Here is a 16186-nt window from a genome sequence, read left to right on the forward strand (position 1 = left end):
AGAATCTTAAAAACGAAAGCGGGTCCATTGAAAGCAGATTTCTTCGGAAGTAATCGTGGGTAGGATTAGCTGCAGCCTTATATACGGATTTGCCAAGAAACAACTTTTGTGATGTGTGCTACTTCGTACAGAAAGGAACCTAAAGGCAACAATTTTTTTTATAATGCGTTTAAAGGATTTGAGAAAAGCCCTTTGCGTTTCTTCTTTTAAGAAACCTGATCAATTCCTACATTTTATTGTAAATTTCTCAAAGGCCTTTTCTGGATGATGGACAGAAATGAATTTTCGGCTTTTCCTGCTCTTTGTGCATTTGCTCCTAATCCATTGATACGTAGCAATCTTAAGTGTACAGGAAGTCCTTGACTTACAACAGTTTATTTAATGACCAAGTTACAACAGCACTAAAAAAAGTGATTTATAACCATTTTTCACACTTAAAACTGTTGCTGTATCCTCATGGTCAAGTGATCAGAATTTTGATGCTCGGCTATTTATGACGGTTCCAGTACCCCGGGGTCATGAACATTGTGATCACCTTTTGCAATCTTCTGACAAGCAAAGTCAATGGGAAACCAGATTCACTTAATATCCATGTTACTAACTTAACAACTGCATTAATTTACTTAACAGCTGTGGCAAGAAAAGTCACAAAATGGGGCAAAATTCACTTAACTTGCTTAGCAACAGAAATTTTGTCATAAGTTGAGGACTACTATATAACTTTTTAACACTGATAGGACATGTTCTAGCAATATTGAATATAAATTAGAAAACATGTTAGACAGTTCAGTGGGATGAGATGGCTCATAAATGAAGAATGTTCACCAGTTCATGCATTAAATAAAAGACATGCCTAAATTCCAAATATGTTAAGGGATGTTTAGAACAAAACTTATTTATTAGCCAATATGTATTTTAGTAAGTTCTTGAAACATAGTAATTAATCTTAAGAGTTCAGTAATTAATCTTAAGGGTGACAATGCCTTTATCAATTCAGCTTTCACATAGAAGAAAACAAATATACAGTTGACAATGCTGTAAAACAGTTTCCTGTCCAGACTCACATCAGTGCATTTCTAACAATGGAAGTTATCAGCTAAAAAATAAGAGTGCAAGTTGTTGTTGTTGTTGTTAGTTGCAAAGTTGTGTCTGAATCATCGCAACCCTATGGACAACGTTCCTCCAGGCCTTCCTGTCCTCTACCATCTTCTGTAGTCCATTTAGGCTCACGCCTACTGCTTCAGTGATTCCATCCAGCCACCTCATTTTCTGTCGTCCCCTTCTTTTCTTGCCCTCAATCTTTCCCAGCATTAGGCTCTTCTCCAGTGAGTCCTTCCTTCTCATAAGGTGGCCAAAGTATTTGGGTTTCAACTTCAGGATCTGGCCTTCTAAAGAGCAGTCAGGGTTGATCTCTAGGACTGACCGGTTTGATTGCCTTGCAGTCCAAGGGACTCGCAGGAGTCTTCTCCAGCACCATAGTTCAAAGGCTTCAATTCTTTGGCGCTCAGCCTTTCTTATGGTCCAACTTTCACTGCCATACATTGCAACTGGGAAGACCATAGCCTTGACTATACGCACTTTTGTTGGCAGGGTGATGTCTCTGCTTTTTAGTGTGCTGTCTAGGTTTGCCATGCCTTTCCTCCCCAGGAGCGAGCGTCTTTTTCTTGGCTGTAGTCCCCATCTGCAGTGATCTTTTAACGCCAGATCCGTCGTTAACAAGACTCCCCTCATTCAGGACTTGATTGAGGAGGAAGGTGCGGATCTGGCATGCATCACGGAGACTTGGTTGGGCTCGGAGGGAGGGGTTCCTCTGACCGAGTTATGCCCTCCAGGTTTCCGTGTGCTACACCAGCCGCGGGCTCAGGGAAGGGGTAGTGGGGTGGCGGTGGTTGTTAGGGAGACTTTATGCCCGCGGGAGCCCACCATTGTCCAGATGGCCGGGAGTGAGTCCCTCCTTCTGAGATGTGGCCCTTGGGCTCAGTTGGGCCTGTTGCTCACATACCTGGCGCCCAGCTGTGTGGCAACAGCCCTGCCCGAGCTGCTCGATACCCTCTCAGGGTTGGCGGTGGAGTTCTCCAGGCTTATAGTTCTGGGTGACTTCAACCTGCCTTCACTGGGAGAGTCGTCTGAGTTAGCTCGGGAGTTCATGGCTTCCATGACGGCCATGGGCCTGACCCAAGTAATTCAGGGCCCGACTCATGTGGGGGGTCACACCCTCGACCTGGTGTTCCTGTCTGGACAATGGTGGGATGATCTGGGAGGGGGTTCTCCAACCATTGTTCCCCTGTCATGGTCAGATCATCATCTCCTGTGGCTGGTCTTCCGTTATGCCACCCCCCACCGCTGGGCGGCGGAACCGACCAGGTGGTTCCACCCCAGGCGCCTAATGGACCCAGAACGGTTCCAGATGGCGCTTGGGTCTATACCCATCGCCCTGTTTCTCTTTTTGTTTCAGATGATACCTATATTGAAAAAGGATGCCAACCTTGATCAATGGCAGAAGGGTATTAACGAATTTATCTGGGCGGGGAAAAAACCAAGAGTTAAATTCAAGATTTTACAAGATGCCAGGGAAAGAGGGGGACTCAAGGCGCCGAACTTGAAATTGTACTATGATGCGGTTGCCTTGACCTGGGTTAGTGATTGGCTTAATCTAACTAACAAGAGAATACTGCATCTTGAGGGATGGGATTTGGTATATGGATGGCATGCATACTTGCTTTATGATAAGAAGGTAGACAGGGCTTTTAAATCTCATATTCTTAGAAGTGCTTTATTGCGTGTCTGGAAAAAGTATTATTATAAGTTAAATTATAAAATACCGATTTGGGGAATTCCTGGACACGCGATAGAGGGCGTATCTATGGGAGTGAGTATGGATATGGTTTCTTATAAGGAACTACTTAGATTGCAAGGGAATGATTGGCAACTTAAACCAGTAGAGGAGTTAAGACAAGAAAACATAAGTTACTCTTGGTTTCAATATACCCAATTGAAAGCTAGGTGGAAGTCAGATCAAAAGGTTGGCATCACAACTACAGATCAAAATTTAGTAAAGCAAATTAGAGATTCAAATTGTGCACATATAAAGAGGATATATAATGCTTTAATTGAATTGGATTCGGAAATGGAACTGGTTAAAGACTGCATGATAAAATCGGCACAAAATATTCAGGAACCAATTTCGTTGGACACCTGGGAGATAATTTGGGTTAGAAATGTTAAATTTACCCAGGCTCAAAATCTAAGAGAAAATTTTTATAAAATGTTTTATAGATGGCGTCTGGATCCCAAGAAATTGTCCAACATGTACCTATTTTCACATGTGGTGGACTTGTAGAAATATAAAAGCTTTTTGGATTAAAATTTGGTGGAACATTCAAAAGATTTTTAAGAGAAAGATAAAGTTTTCCCCGCAATTGTTTTTATTGGGCATTGTTGTAGATTGTGATGTTAAAGAAACTAACTTGATGTTGAACATGATAACAGCAGCAAGGTTACTGGTGGGACAATATTGGAAGAAGGATAGTTTGCCCACTGTAGAAGAATGGGTGTTTAAAGTTTCGAATCTTGCAGAAATGTCTAAGATTTCTGCTTATCTAAAGGATCATTCACAGGAAAGATATATTTCAGTTTGGAGGAGTTGGATAAATTATATTCAAAACAAATATGGGACTAAAAAGTATCATTTAGCTTATGAGTAGATTTTAGTGGGATATTATTATTGGTATGTTGTTTGTAGTTATGTTAAAAGAGAGTTAAAGCACATTATGAATTTGGTTAATTGTATATTATGCATAATTTTTATTTAGAATATGATTATTGTAACTATAATCCTGTATTTAGCTCTGGGAAGTGGGGGGGAAGTGGGTGGGTTTGGGGTGGGAGGGATTTGGGGATATATTGTAAAATTTTGTTTTTGTAAAACTCTTTAATATACCCATCACCCTCACCCACAGCCCAATTGATGCCCTGGTGGATGCCTGGGAAAGGGCGGCCACCAGGGCACTTGACTGTGTTGTACCCTTGCGACCTCTGACCCGGCGCAGATCCCGTTGGGCTCTGTGGTTCTCTGCAGAGCTCCAGGAGATGAAGCGTCGGAGACGGGGTCTAGAGAGTGGTTGGAGGTCCAGCCAATCCGAATCTGACCGATTGCAGTTAAGAATCTTTATAATGTCTTATCTTGCGGCGATAAGGATGACGAAGTCTAATTACTTCGCTGCCCTCATCGCGTCCGCAGATAATCGCCCGGCCGCCCTGTTTAGGGTGACTCGCTCCCTCCTTAACCAGGAGGTGAGGGATGATCCCTTACAGGGACGAGCCGAGGAGTTTAGTCATCATCTGGCGGACAAAATCGCTCAGATCCGGACCGGTCTGGACTCTGACTGGGCAGAGTCTGACGTGGAGGAATCGGACGGTCTTGAGCATGTTATCTGGACTGAGTTCGATCCTGTTTCCCCTGATGATGTGGACAGGATCATGGGGAGGCTGAGCACCACCACCTGTTTGTTGGATCCGTGCCCCTCCTGGCTGGTTTATGCGGCCCGGGAGGAGACACGAGGCTGGTTCCAGGCAGTAGTAACTGCTTCTTTGAAGGAGGGTGTCTTCCCTGCCGCCTTGAAGGAAGCGGTAGTGAGACCCCTCCTCAAAAAGCCTGCCCTGGACCCGGCTGTTTTAAATAACTATCGTCCAGTCTCCAACCTCCACTTTCTGGTGAAGGTTGTTGAGAGTGTGGTGGCGCATCAGCTTCCTCTGTTCCTGGAGGAAACTATCTGGACCCGTACCAATCGGGTTTCAGGCCCGGACACAGCACGGAGACGGCATTGGTCGCGCTGGTGAATGATCTCTGGAGGGCTTGGGACAGGGGTTGTTCCTCTGTCCTAGTCCTATTAGATATCTCAGCGGCTTTTGATACCATCGACCATGGTATCCTACTGCGGCGTCTCAGGGGGTTGGGAGGCACCGTTTTACGGTGGTTCTATCTCCTGGGCTGCTCGCAGTCGGTGTTGACGGGAGGGCAGAGATCCACTCCGAGGCCTCTTGTTTGCGGAGTTCCTCAGGGATCGGTTCTCTCGCCCCTCCTGTTCAACATCTATATGAAGCCGCTGGGTGAGATCATTCGTGGTTTTGGGGTGGGGTATCATCAGTACACTGATGATACCCAACTTTTTCTTTCCACCCCGGACCAACCCACCGATGCCCTCGCTGTGATGTCCTGTTGCCTGGAGGCGGTCCAGGTCTGGATGGGGAGAAACAGGTTTTGTCTCAATCCTGCCAAGACTGAGTGGCTGTGCATATCGACATCTCGGGTTAACCAGACCATTCCACCTTTAACAATGGGGGGGTGAGGTGTTACCCCCCGTTGATAAGGCTCGCAACTTGGGCGTCCTCCTTGACTCCTGGCTCAATTTTGAAGACCATATAGGAGCCGTGACCAGGGGGGCTTTTGCCCAGGTTCGCCTGGTGCGCCAGTTGCGATCCTACCTGGACCGAGATGCCCTACGCACAGTCACTCATCCGCTCGTGACCTCCCGTTTAGACTACTGCAATGCTCTCTACATGGGGCTGCCCTTGAGGACCACTCGGAGGCTTCAGCTGGTGCAGAATGCAGCCGCACGAGTTGTGATGGGGGTTTCCCAATACTCCCATGTAACACCTCTACTCCGCGAGCTGCATTGGCTTCCGGTTGCCCTCCGGGTGAGATTCAAGGTGCTGGTAATGACCTATAAGCCCTAAATGGCTTGGGTCCGGGATATCTGAGGGAACACCTGCTGCCAGCATCAAGTTCCCTTCGTCCAGTGCGCTCCCACAGGGAGGGTCTTTTCAGGGTGCCGCCGGTAAAAGATTGCCGGCGGGTAACACCCAGGGGGAGGGCCTTCTCAGTGGGTGTGCCTGCCCTCTGGAACCAGCTGCCCGTGGTGCTGAGGACTGCCCCCGACCTCCGTTCATTCCGCCGGGACCTGAAGACCTGGCTCTTCGAGCTCTCTGGCCCAGGCTGAGAATTTTAATTTTAATTTTAATTTTAATTGGGGTTTTTACTCTTTCAGGGACTGTTATAATCTTTTTAATAGTTTTTTAATTTTTGTATTTCTTGTTTTAATTCCCTGTAAACCGCCCTGAGTCCTTCGGGAAAGGGCGGTATACAAATCCAATTAAATAAATAAATAAATAAATAAATAAATAAATCTTGGAGCCCAGGAAAATAAAATCTGTCACTACCTCCATTTCTTCCCCATCTATTTGCCAGGAATTGAGAGGGCCGGATGCCATGATCTTGGTTTTCTTAATGTTTAGTTTCAACCCAACTTTTGCACTCTCCTTCTTCACTCGCAACAAGAGGCTCTTTAGTTCCTCTTCACTTTCTGCCCAGAAGAAGTGGGCCAGCAAGGAAAGGCCTGGCTGCAAGGTAATTGGGTGCAGGGTGTTTGGGGTAGCTCTACCCCCCCAGCCTTTTTATGTATGTGCCTAGTGCTTATTTTTGGGTTAGGGCTTATATTAGGCCCACCCCCAAAATCAAGCTAGGGCTTATTTTCAGAGTAGGCCTTACTTTCGGGAAAACATGGTATTTAGTAAGCATTGACAACTTCCCAGATTCAGCTCTTAATTTCTCCATCTGCTGAAGGAACCAGGTCAACTCCAGTGTTCAACTCCCAAGATGACTGAGCTTCTGCTATCCAGTACCCTATTCGCTTCCTCAGAATTCAAAGAGCGAAATTAAACTCAAGAGCATCACAAGGCTTTATTTCTGTTATTTTCATAGATCTTACCCATGTGGAATGTCCACCTTTCCAAATAGTTGACATAGAAGAATTGTATCCTTCTCTGCCTAATAGTAATTTATCCAAGAAACAGTTCTTGCTGACGTTTTCTTGGTCTTGACAATCTTTGTAGCATATTCATGTGACAAATCCTTTTTATCTAATGGGCAGAAGGATTAACCCTGAGGAAACGGAAGAAGAGCCATAACCATACAAGGGTCAAATAAAAGAGGGCTGAGTCCAGTGCAGAAGTGTCTAACTCGAATAAGCATCTTATACAAGACCCACCTAGTTCTCACGAAGATAAGGGAAGGGAGGGAGAAAGCATAGCCAGACTTGCAAGATTCTGTTTATATAACCTTAAAATAAAAATATATTACCATGTTTGATTTTGGATTCCTAGCCTGTTCTACTGTGAAGGGCTGACACATTTGCATATTGCTGAGAGAGCTCCCTTGTCTCATTAACACTTGCTACTTCAGTCTCCCTTCTTCTTATGCTGATGTAAGTCTCCTTTTGTTTTTTAGTATGTTTTTGAATTCCTTCATAGCATTTTACAGCTTAATGGATATTATGCAAATGCAATGGGGAAAAAGTCCCAATACGCTGTGCGACATTATGTGATGTCACGAGTTTGACATGCCTGATCTAAGCAATGGCTAATTTAATCACAATTTGTTAAATAAGCAAGAATGATTTTTGGTGTATAGATTGTGCATACCTGTTGAAATCTCATAAATATTTATGGGGCATTTTGATTCAGCAAAGAATTAGAAGGCTCATATTTTAATGCAAATTTAAAATGTTAAAATATCTTTTTATTTCAGCCTGTTTAAACCAATCACTATGCTACAGTATAATGAGATTTGTTTGTGGCTTACTATGTATGTGTATACTGTGTTTCCCCCAAAATAAGACCTACCCTGACAGTAAACCCTACCTTGATTTTTTAGGGAAGGCCTAATATAAGCCCTGCCCCCAAAATAAGCCCCAGCTACGGTAGGATTGTCCGCTAGATGTGGGGGCATGGCCAGATGGTATCGCTCACATCAGGAGAGCCTATGGGAGAGGAAGATTTCTTCACCCCCTCCCTTACCTTCTCCCCAAGCAATTGCTGCTTGGCTCTTTTAAGTGACTGAAGAAAAAGTGACCGAAAAAAAAAGATCTTGTGAAGTTGGAAGGTCTGATTGAACTTTTTTTTTAATCCCACAAACTATTTTTGTTTCCCTGCATGTGGCAGCGGCTGAGAAATAGATGAAGAAACGCGATGCAGCTAAAAAGCAGGCTTGGGGGAGGCAATGGCTTCTGGCCGTGTGTGCGGCAAACTCTCCAGCTCCGCGGCAGCAGGAGCCAGGGGCATGGGTAGCCCTACTCTTTGGGCCCTGCCGGGCACTGCAGTTCTCATGCGAGCTGTGTGAGGCAAGCATGGGGCTGCCCCTCGCCGCTTTCGGCAGGTATCAGGTAGGCGTACGGAAGCAGCTCCATTCCCCTGCCACCTGCCTCATCTTACCTCATGGCGGCAGCAGCAGCAGATGGTGGAATGGAGAGGATGGGGCTGGCGGTAGCAGTGGTTACACTCTCGTCAGCCCCCATGCTCTTCGCCTGCTGTATGTGAAAATAATAAGCCCTACTCCAAAAATAAGACCTAGTGTCTTTCTTGGAGGCCAAAAAAATATCAGACTGGTCTTATTTTCGAGGAAACACGGTAGTACCTTACAAATTGGGTCTTGTTCAGAAAATCATTATAAAAATGAAATCATGGTTTAGCACCACACATAAATGATTTTACCTATAGATAAAGGAGGTAGAGTTTATTTACCCATTATGTGCTGCACAACTCATTGTACTAGAGACTGATTGCAGTGACTGACTTCATCTAGCATCCTAAGTTAAAATGTGATTAGCTACTCAAGATTGTATACCAACTGGAAAGAGTTTGGTGGAGTCTGGTGAGTGTCCAAGCTGCTGTCCTGAAATCCAGAGCAGCAGCAGACATGGAAGGACGATCCAGCAGAGGAAGTGCCATGGCAAGACAATACCATCAACAAATAGCTGAGGTGGCTGACATTGGAAAATCTTACTAGTGGCTGGAAAGGGCCAGAAATAAATACTGAAGTAATGATGATGATGATGCATTAATAATAGCAGCACAGGATCAGGCACTAAGCATCAGATCCATAGCAGCAAGAGTCACATTAGGTAGAACCCATGCATTGGTGGTTCAGTGATAGAATTCTCACTTGCCATATTAGATAGGACCTGAAGTGAAGAACCCTATGAAGAAAGGCCTCAGAGATAGTCCAACACAGTGGCAGGGTATAAGATGCAGGCAGGAATAGAATATAGTAAATGGTATAACCAAGTATGTGGCATTGTGTACAGGTACATTGGTACAGGTTATGGGTAGGACCTTCCCAAGCCAAGATAAGAGATTGCACAGAATGTCATGGAGAACAGAACTAAGATCCTGTGGGACTTCTGTATCCAGATGGACAGACAGCTACTGGCCAATGAATAAGACATTGTGGTAGTATACAAGGAGAAGAAGATAGTGGTGGTGATGTAGCAGTGCCATGCAACAGCAATGTCAGGAAAAAGAATATGAGAAGTTGGAAAAGTACCAGCGTCTGAAGGAGAAACTAAAAAAGATGTGAACAGTTAAGGCCAAAGTGGTACTAGTGGTAGAAGGAGCACTAGGGGCTGTGACACTTAAGCTGGGAGAGTGGCTCCAACAGATCCCATGAACATCAAGGGTCTCTCCAAAAGAATGCAGTGCTAGGAACAGCTAAAGTCGCTTGTACAGAACCCGCAAACCCTCAGGCCTCTGACTGTGGACCCAAGATTGAGAAGACACATACCACCCACAAGGGGTGGGAAAAGAATTTTTTTGTATTTGGGTTGCTTGAATTTCCTATACAGCAATATTTTTTACTATAAATTACTTGTAACCAACCTATCACAAGGCTAGAAAGCTTCTAAAGTTACCATTCGGAGATTGAACTCCGCACAATCATGTATACATTCATTTAGGAACACATGTATCCACAACAATTTCTAGAAATACGTTAATACAAACAGATTCGGTTAAATGTATACATATAGCAAGGTAGACATGCAATATTTCAGGATGGAGAATTCTTTATGGCAGTCTGGATAGAATTTCATCCTCTTCCAGAATATTCCATTTCATTTCCTCTGTCAGTACTGTAATCAGTCAGCATTCTGTAATCATTCTGTATTGTCAATCACCACTGGGCTGTTTTTGGAGTTCTTCCTCTAGGAAACATTTGCATACTGGTGAGTGCACTGTTGTTTCAATGTATTCACAACTGGAAATCTATGTTTTTAACAACTGATCTCTCCTTTTCAAAGCAACCATTCATACATTTGGGTGTGAATGGAAACTGCATCGATCTGTCTAATGGCTGACTTGGGAACGGGATGTCTTGGTAAAGCCCCTGGGCATGAGATGCCCTGGTGGAGTTCCCAGACGTGGGATGCAAAGTGTATTTCTTGCCCTTATTGATAACCTATCTTAGGACAGGGATGGAAGGAATGTACTCCCTCCTCTTGGATTTTTCAAGGCATCCTTCTAGACATCCTACGAGGGCTCCAATTGGGAACATTGCTTTATTTTATTTATTTATTTTAATTCCATTTATATCCCGCCCTTCTCCGAAGACTCAGGGCGGCTTACAAGCTTAGCAGTAGCCTTCATTCTATGTATATGCCTGCTTATTAGGGCTTTCACACACACCCCAAGCGGCATTATTACAAAGTCAGCTTAATTGCCCCCAACAATCTGGGTCCTCATTTTACCTACCTCGGAAGGATGGAAGGCTGAGTCAACCTTGAGCCTGGTGGGATGCGAACCTGCACTAATTGCAGGCAGCTGGTGTTACTTAAGGAGGCATTAGCCCACTGCGCCACCAAGGCTCTTTTAAGTATTACTCTTATTACAGTATTACTCTTCCTGTCCTGAGTCTATCAGTGATAATAGGGAGTGTTATGAACAGGGAGGAAGTCAAACCATGTGTTTGGTCATTTGTAGATGCTGCAGTGTTACCTTTTTCTCTGCCTCCATGTAATTTCTACATAAAGTCACTGGAGGTGGTCCAGGGTGTGATATCATTGGTATGCCACTAGCCAATTAGATATTGCCACTCTGGGTTGCAATGCACCTGATCAATTGTCTAGAAGTTGTTAGGCACTGGATGAAGAGAAACAAACTGAAGTTGAATCCCAGCAAGACCAAACTTTTGTTAGTTCAGAAACCTTCTAATAGGTTGCCTGCTAAAATGCATGGGGAAACACATCCCACAAAAGAACAACTGGGCTGTCCTCCTAAATTAACAGCTAGTATGCCAGCCAGCTGCAGCTCTTCTTGAAGTATGATAATTAGCAGATATCACTGATAAATACCTTTATCACCACTGAAGCAGAGTATTGCAATGTGCTTTAAAATGGGCTTAAAATTTAAAACTATCAAGAAGTCATAGCTGGTGCCAATCAACATTCTACACTGGCTACTGTAAGGCTTCAGAGTACAAACTGCTGGCTTTGACCTATAAAGAACTTTATGGCTTGGCCTCTGAGTATCTACAGGGGTTGCCTATTTCAGATAGAACTAATTCATATGTTCTGAAAGGGTATGTTGAATCTCTCTCCCCTCCTATACACAGGTAAGACGAGAGGAGTGAGTTTGAAGTTCAATTTTTTCTAACTCATCTCCTGTATTATAGAACTTACCTCTGAATATTCGAATGATGTCCTCCCTAACATTTTGGGGAAATTGTCAAAAGTTGCTTTTTTGTTAGGGACATGTTTTTGTGGTTTCATATTAGCAACCTGCAAGGACTTTTTGTTAAGCCAGCAATGTAGAAATATCATAAATTAAGACAGCCTATTAGAGCAGAAATGAGAAGTGTGGTCCTCCAGATGCTACTGGATCTGAAAAGCTCTCACCACGTTGGCGATGGCTAATAACTTTTGTTAACAAAAGGTGTGTGCTCCAAGAATATGAAGAATCTATAGAATTATTTGCACATAAAAATAAAAAGATCAATGATGAATTCCAGTTGTAATTATTGATGCATCTTCCAGACATTCCGAAGTTTTACACCATTATAAGTGGATCTCTTGCAACAAGCCTGAAATTTGTAACAGAAATTTTATTGGTCTCCAGCAAAAATATAGAGTACCTTAAGCATCCCAGGGCCAGGCAATCATGCGTTTGCGCTTGTATAAACAGAAATTGACCGTCACGAAAAGCTTATAGGTTGCAGTGGGACGCAATCCGGCATGTTGGATAAGGTACATAGGTGGTAGTCATAGACAGAAAATACTGCAATCTCCTGCTCTGGACTTTATCTACATGTAGGACGGATATTTGTGCCTGAAGCTATTTTGACTGCTTCCCATCAGCTAGATCCATGACAAATCCAAAAGCAGACGAAAAAAGGCAGCAGCTACTTCTTGTGTGGAACAGGTTTAGTTCTAACCTTGGAAAATTCTTCCTGGATTAATACTGGAAAGGTTTACTCCTCATTCAGTCCATTCCGAAAGAAATCCACTTAGATAAAGGAAGCTAGCGACCGCATTCTTCCATCAAGCGCTAATGACCGCGAAAGAAACCGGTCCCGCAATTTATAATATCACAGAATTGGGAACGGAATGAAGCAGCAGTCGCCAAGGCGACCAAGCTCCGCCTTCGGCCATGCCTTTCTCTCCTCTCTTCTCAGCACGGATTCCCGCCTGGCATGGGCGGGACTCTCGTGGAGTGATTGACAGTTGCTATAGTAACAGGCCCTTCTCGTCGCCATTTTGTCAGTTGGGCTTTTTTAAAAATAATTTTTCTTCCCGCCCGAATTATAACTTTACGTGCATTATTTTTTCCTTCGGATTTCGGTGGCGGAGGGGTACCTTCCCTTTGGGCAGTTGCGCCGGGACGAAGCGGGACGACTCCGGGTGCGCGTGTGTGCGGTTTGAAGTGATCCGAAGCGCAGTTCCTGAGAAGCCGGCTCGGCGGCGGCGGCGGCGGCGCTCAGAAGGGGGAGGAGAGCAGGCGGCTGGCTGGCTGGCAGCAAGCAGGCAGGGAGGGGGCGCGAGTGAGTTCCCGGGGGCTCTGTTCGGCGGTGCGCCGCGCTCCCCTCTCGCCCGTGCCGCTCTGACTCTCTCCGCTCTCCCTGGCCTGGGCTCAAGCAGCCGCTGAAACCGCCGCCACCGAGCTCTGCCTGTGCCCCGCTGCCGATCGCTGCGCAGGTTTGGAACGCGCGCCATTTTGTGAGCGATAGAAAATCTGCCCGGCCAGGAAACGCCGCGGATCCGCCCGCCGGGCCGGGCTGCCCTCCTCCAGGAGAGGGAGGTGCGCGATTGGCTCCGCTTCGGGGCCAAGGCCCTGCTCCCTTTTGCACGGGGCCCGAGCGTGTCGAGTGAAGTGAGACAAGCCGGGTGGGAAAGACTGCGGAGAGGCTGCTGGGTTGGGCCGCTGGCTGAGGAGGGTAATGAACTGAACCCACCCGCCGCTGCCGCCGCCGCCGCCACTTTCTCCCCTCCTGAATCCCGAGACGGGAGGAGGCCTCGGTCAGTACAGGACAACTGCGGCAGCCCGGACAGTAACCAGAGGCGGCCACCGCCCCGATATACGGTAAGTGGTAGGGCCTCTAGCAGTGGGCCGCCGGCTCAGTGGCATTGGGAGAGAGGGGCCGCTGCCATCTTGAAGAGGGAGCCTGGGCCGCTTGGGTGGTTAGGCAAAGGAGGAGACCGACCTAGCGGAGGGAAAAGCAGACACCGGTTTCTTGTACCCTTTTATTCCCGTTTAGTTTTGCAGGGAAGTTCTGTTCTAAGTTGTGAAGGTGAGGCTGAGGCCTTTTCCCACCTGGATAATGGGTTGGCTTTGGTAACTCGGCTTTTGCTCTTACCTGGCCCGAGGTGGAGGAGGAAGAAGTTCTGCTCTTTCCGCAACCTCTCGGGCAGGTAGGCAGAAAAATCAGCCGGTTTGGATTAGCACCTGTTATAAGAAGAGGCGAATGTAAGGGACTGGTCTCTTAACCTCCTAGGTCCTGGTATAATCACGGCAAGTCTTCTATTTTTACTCATCTAGGGTCATTGCAGTATAGACGTATTGTAGAGTCTGATCACGGGAATGGCTTAATGTTAATATAAAAAGCTAAAAAATGAAATAGATTCAGTATCGGTCATCAGCTAAAAAAGAGAATTTCACTAGAATAAATGCATTCAATTGATTTCTAAATTACATTTTATCTTGAACTACACCTACTCGGAGATAAGCATTGATTTCTATAGAATTTTATATAATAAGACTGGACATTCCATTCAAATCAGATTATTTCTCCATGGAGACAAGGTTATTTATTATACTTTCATTAACTTATCAGAAAATATAGTTTTATCTTCTGTAAATTATAAATCAATACTCTGTGGTTTTGCCTAACTACACATACTGCATATACTGTGTAAATACATACACTGTTTTTAGGTGAATTCAGTCTGGATTCCACATAAGCAGAAATTGAACTCATTAAGGATACACTTATCAAGGAGCAAATCCTGTTGAAATGAACGAGATTAACATCTGAATAAATCCTGTACACATAAAACTTGCATGTGTCTTAATTTCCAAATCAATTCTTTGATTAGAACAAAAATTGAACCTCTTTATGTGTAACTTCATAATAACTGATTAGGACTATGGGAAAGCAGTAAAGAGAATTGATTAGGCCATGTAAAAGGATTAAATCTCAATTCCAAACAATTGTATGTGTGTAAGTTGTTTTCATTCTGAATAATTTGCTAAAAGAAGTTACTGTAGCACAACAATCATTTTACAACATCCTATATTACATTTGCGTGAAAGTAAAATTTTAGAATTGGATACATTGCATTGTATTACTGGTGAAAAAAATCTAGGAAGTGGTGTTCTTCTGAACCATATTGTTGGAAAATGTAAGTTTTATTGTAGTAAATGTCTTGTATAAAATTCTGTGCATTTCAATATTTTAAGTCTAAAGTTGACTTAATTATACTTCTGAAAGTGCCATGTCAGTGGCATGCACTATTGAAAATTACAGCTATTGTAATTGTCAAGATCAGTCCTGCTAGTTTAGAGATTGGTTCATCTTGCAGTCCTAAATGTAGTACGCTTTATTAGATTTTTAATAAAATTATGAGTTTATTCAACTTACCTTTACTTGGTTTTGAACTAAATTTATTAATTCTTAAAATATTTGTTTTGCAGAAATGTAAGAAGAAAAAAGGGTTTGCTGCTAGAATGTAAAATCAGTTACTATAGTTTTATGTATGCTTACTTAGCAATATGTCAAACTTTTAAAAGTGCATTTTTATTCTTAGTATTAGTATTTTGAATTGGAGCCTAACTTTCTGCATGTTTTAGAAGTAAATCAGTTGAGCTTAGTGATAAAATAAATAAAAATATGGAATTGAATCTATAGTATAAAACCTAAACTGTCTTCCTTTGGAGTAGACTGTTCTACTTTATCAGACAAAAATGCTTTAGTATTGTTTTGAAGTGTGCAAAACAAGGCATGTCACAGTGAAATGTAAGTAATAACCCAGTTCCTGTTAGATTTCCTAACCAACTTTGCTAGAAGTTGCTTTCCAATTGGTTATTTATTATATGTATAATGAATGACTTGCATATTAAAAGATTTGTTGCTTATATCTTACATTGGTCAGTTATTTTATTAATGTAAACTATCAAGTACACTGATAAGAGATGTTAATAAATTTTATCCCTGTCACTTTTTGCAAAATATGTTCTTTCTCTTTGAAATAAGTAACTATCAAGATACATGTAAGACTAAGTTAAGTCTTCAGAGTTAAAAGTTCCTTTCCTAGTACTGAACAATAAGATTATGCAGAACATAGATTGACCTTTTGATATATTGTACCTATCTGCACTTGTTTAAAAGTGCTCTTAATTGTAGAATGGTGAAATACAGAAGAAATCATTTTATATGAGATTTTCAAAGAAAATGTGTGTGTATGTACATATATATCAGGAATTCAAATTATTACAAATTTATACAAGATGGAATAGTGGCAGAAGTTATTCACAGGCCAGCCTAATAAATTTTTATTCTGAAAGTAAGTCTTAACTAAGGGACGCGGTGGCTCAGTGGTTTAGGATGCTGAGCCTGTCGATCAGAAGGTCCGCAGTTTGGCGGGTCGAATCCTGAGTGCCGCGTAACAGTGAGCGCCTGTTACTTGTCCCAGCTTCTGCCAACCTAGCAGTTTGAAAGCACGTAAAACTGCAAGTAGAAAAATAGGGACCACTACGGTGGGAAGGTAGCGTTCCGTGCGCCTTTGGCGTCTAGTCATGCTGGCCACATGACCACGGAGACGTCCTCGGACAAGCGCTGGCTCTTCGGCTTTGAAACGGAGATGAG

At 43.7% G+C, this 16186-nt stretch overlaps 1 protein-coding gene across 1 annotated transcript in view; it reads left to right on the plus strand.

The window, feature by feature from the left end:
* Window positions 1-11926: 11926 nt before the first annotated feature.
* The window catches only part of DYRK1A (dual specificity tyrosine phosphorylation regulated kinase 1A), a 115476-nt gene continuing 111216 nt past the window's right edge, over window positions 11927-16186 (plus strand). Inside the window, exon 1 of the mRNA XM_083361437.1 lies at window positions 11927-13404. The gene's annotated coding sequence lies outside the window, so the exon portion shown is untranslated. The remainder of the gene's footprint in view (window positions 13405-16186) is intronic.

Source organism: Vipera ursinii, assembly GCF_947247035.1.
Source record: "Vipera ursinii genome assembly, chromosome: 4".
NCBI lineage: Eukaryota > Metazoa > Chordata > Lepidosauria > Squamata > Viperidae > Vipera > Vipera ursinii.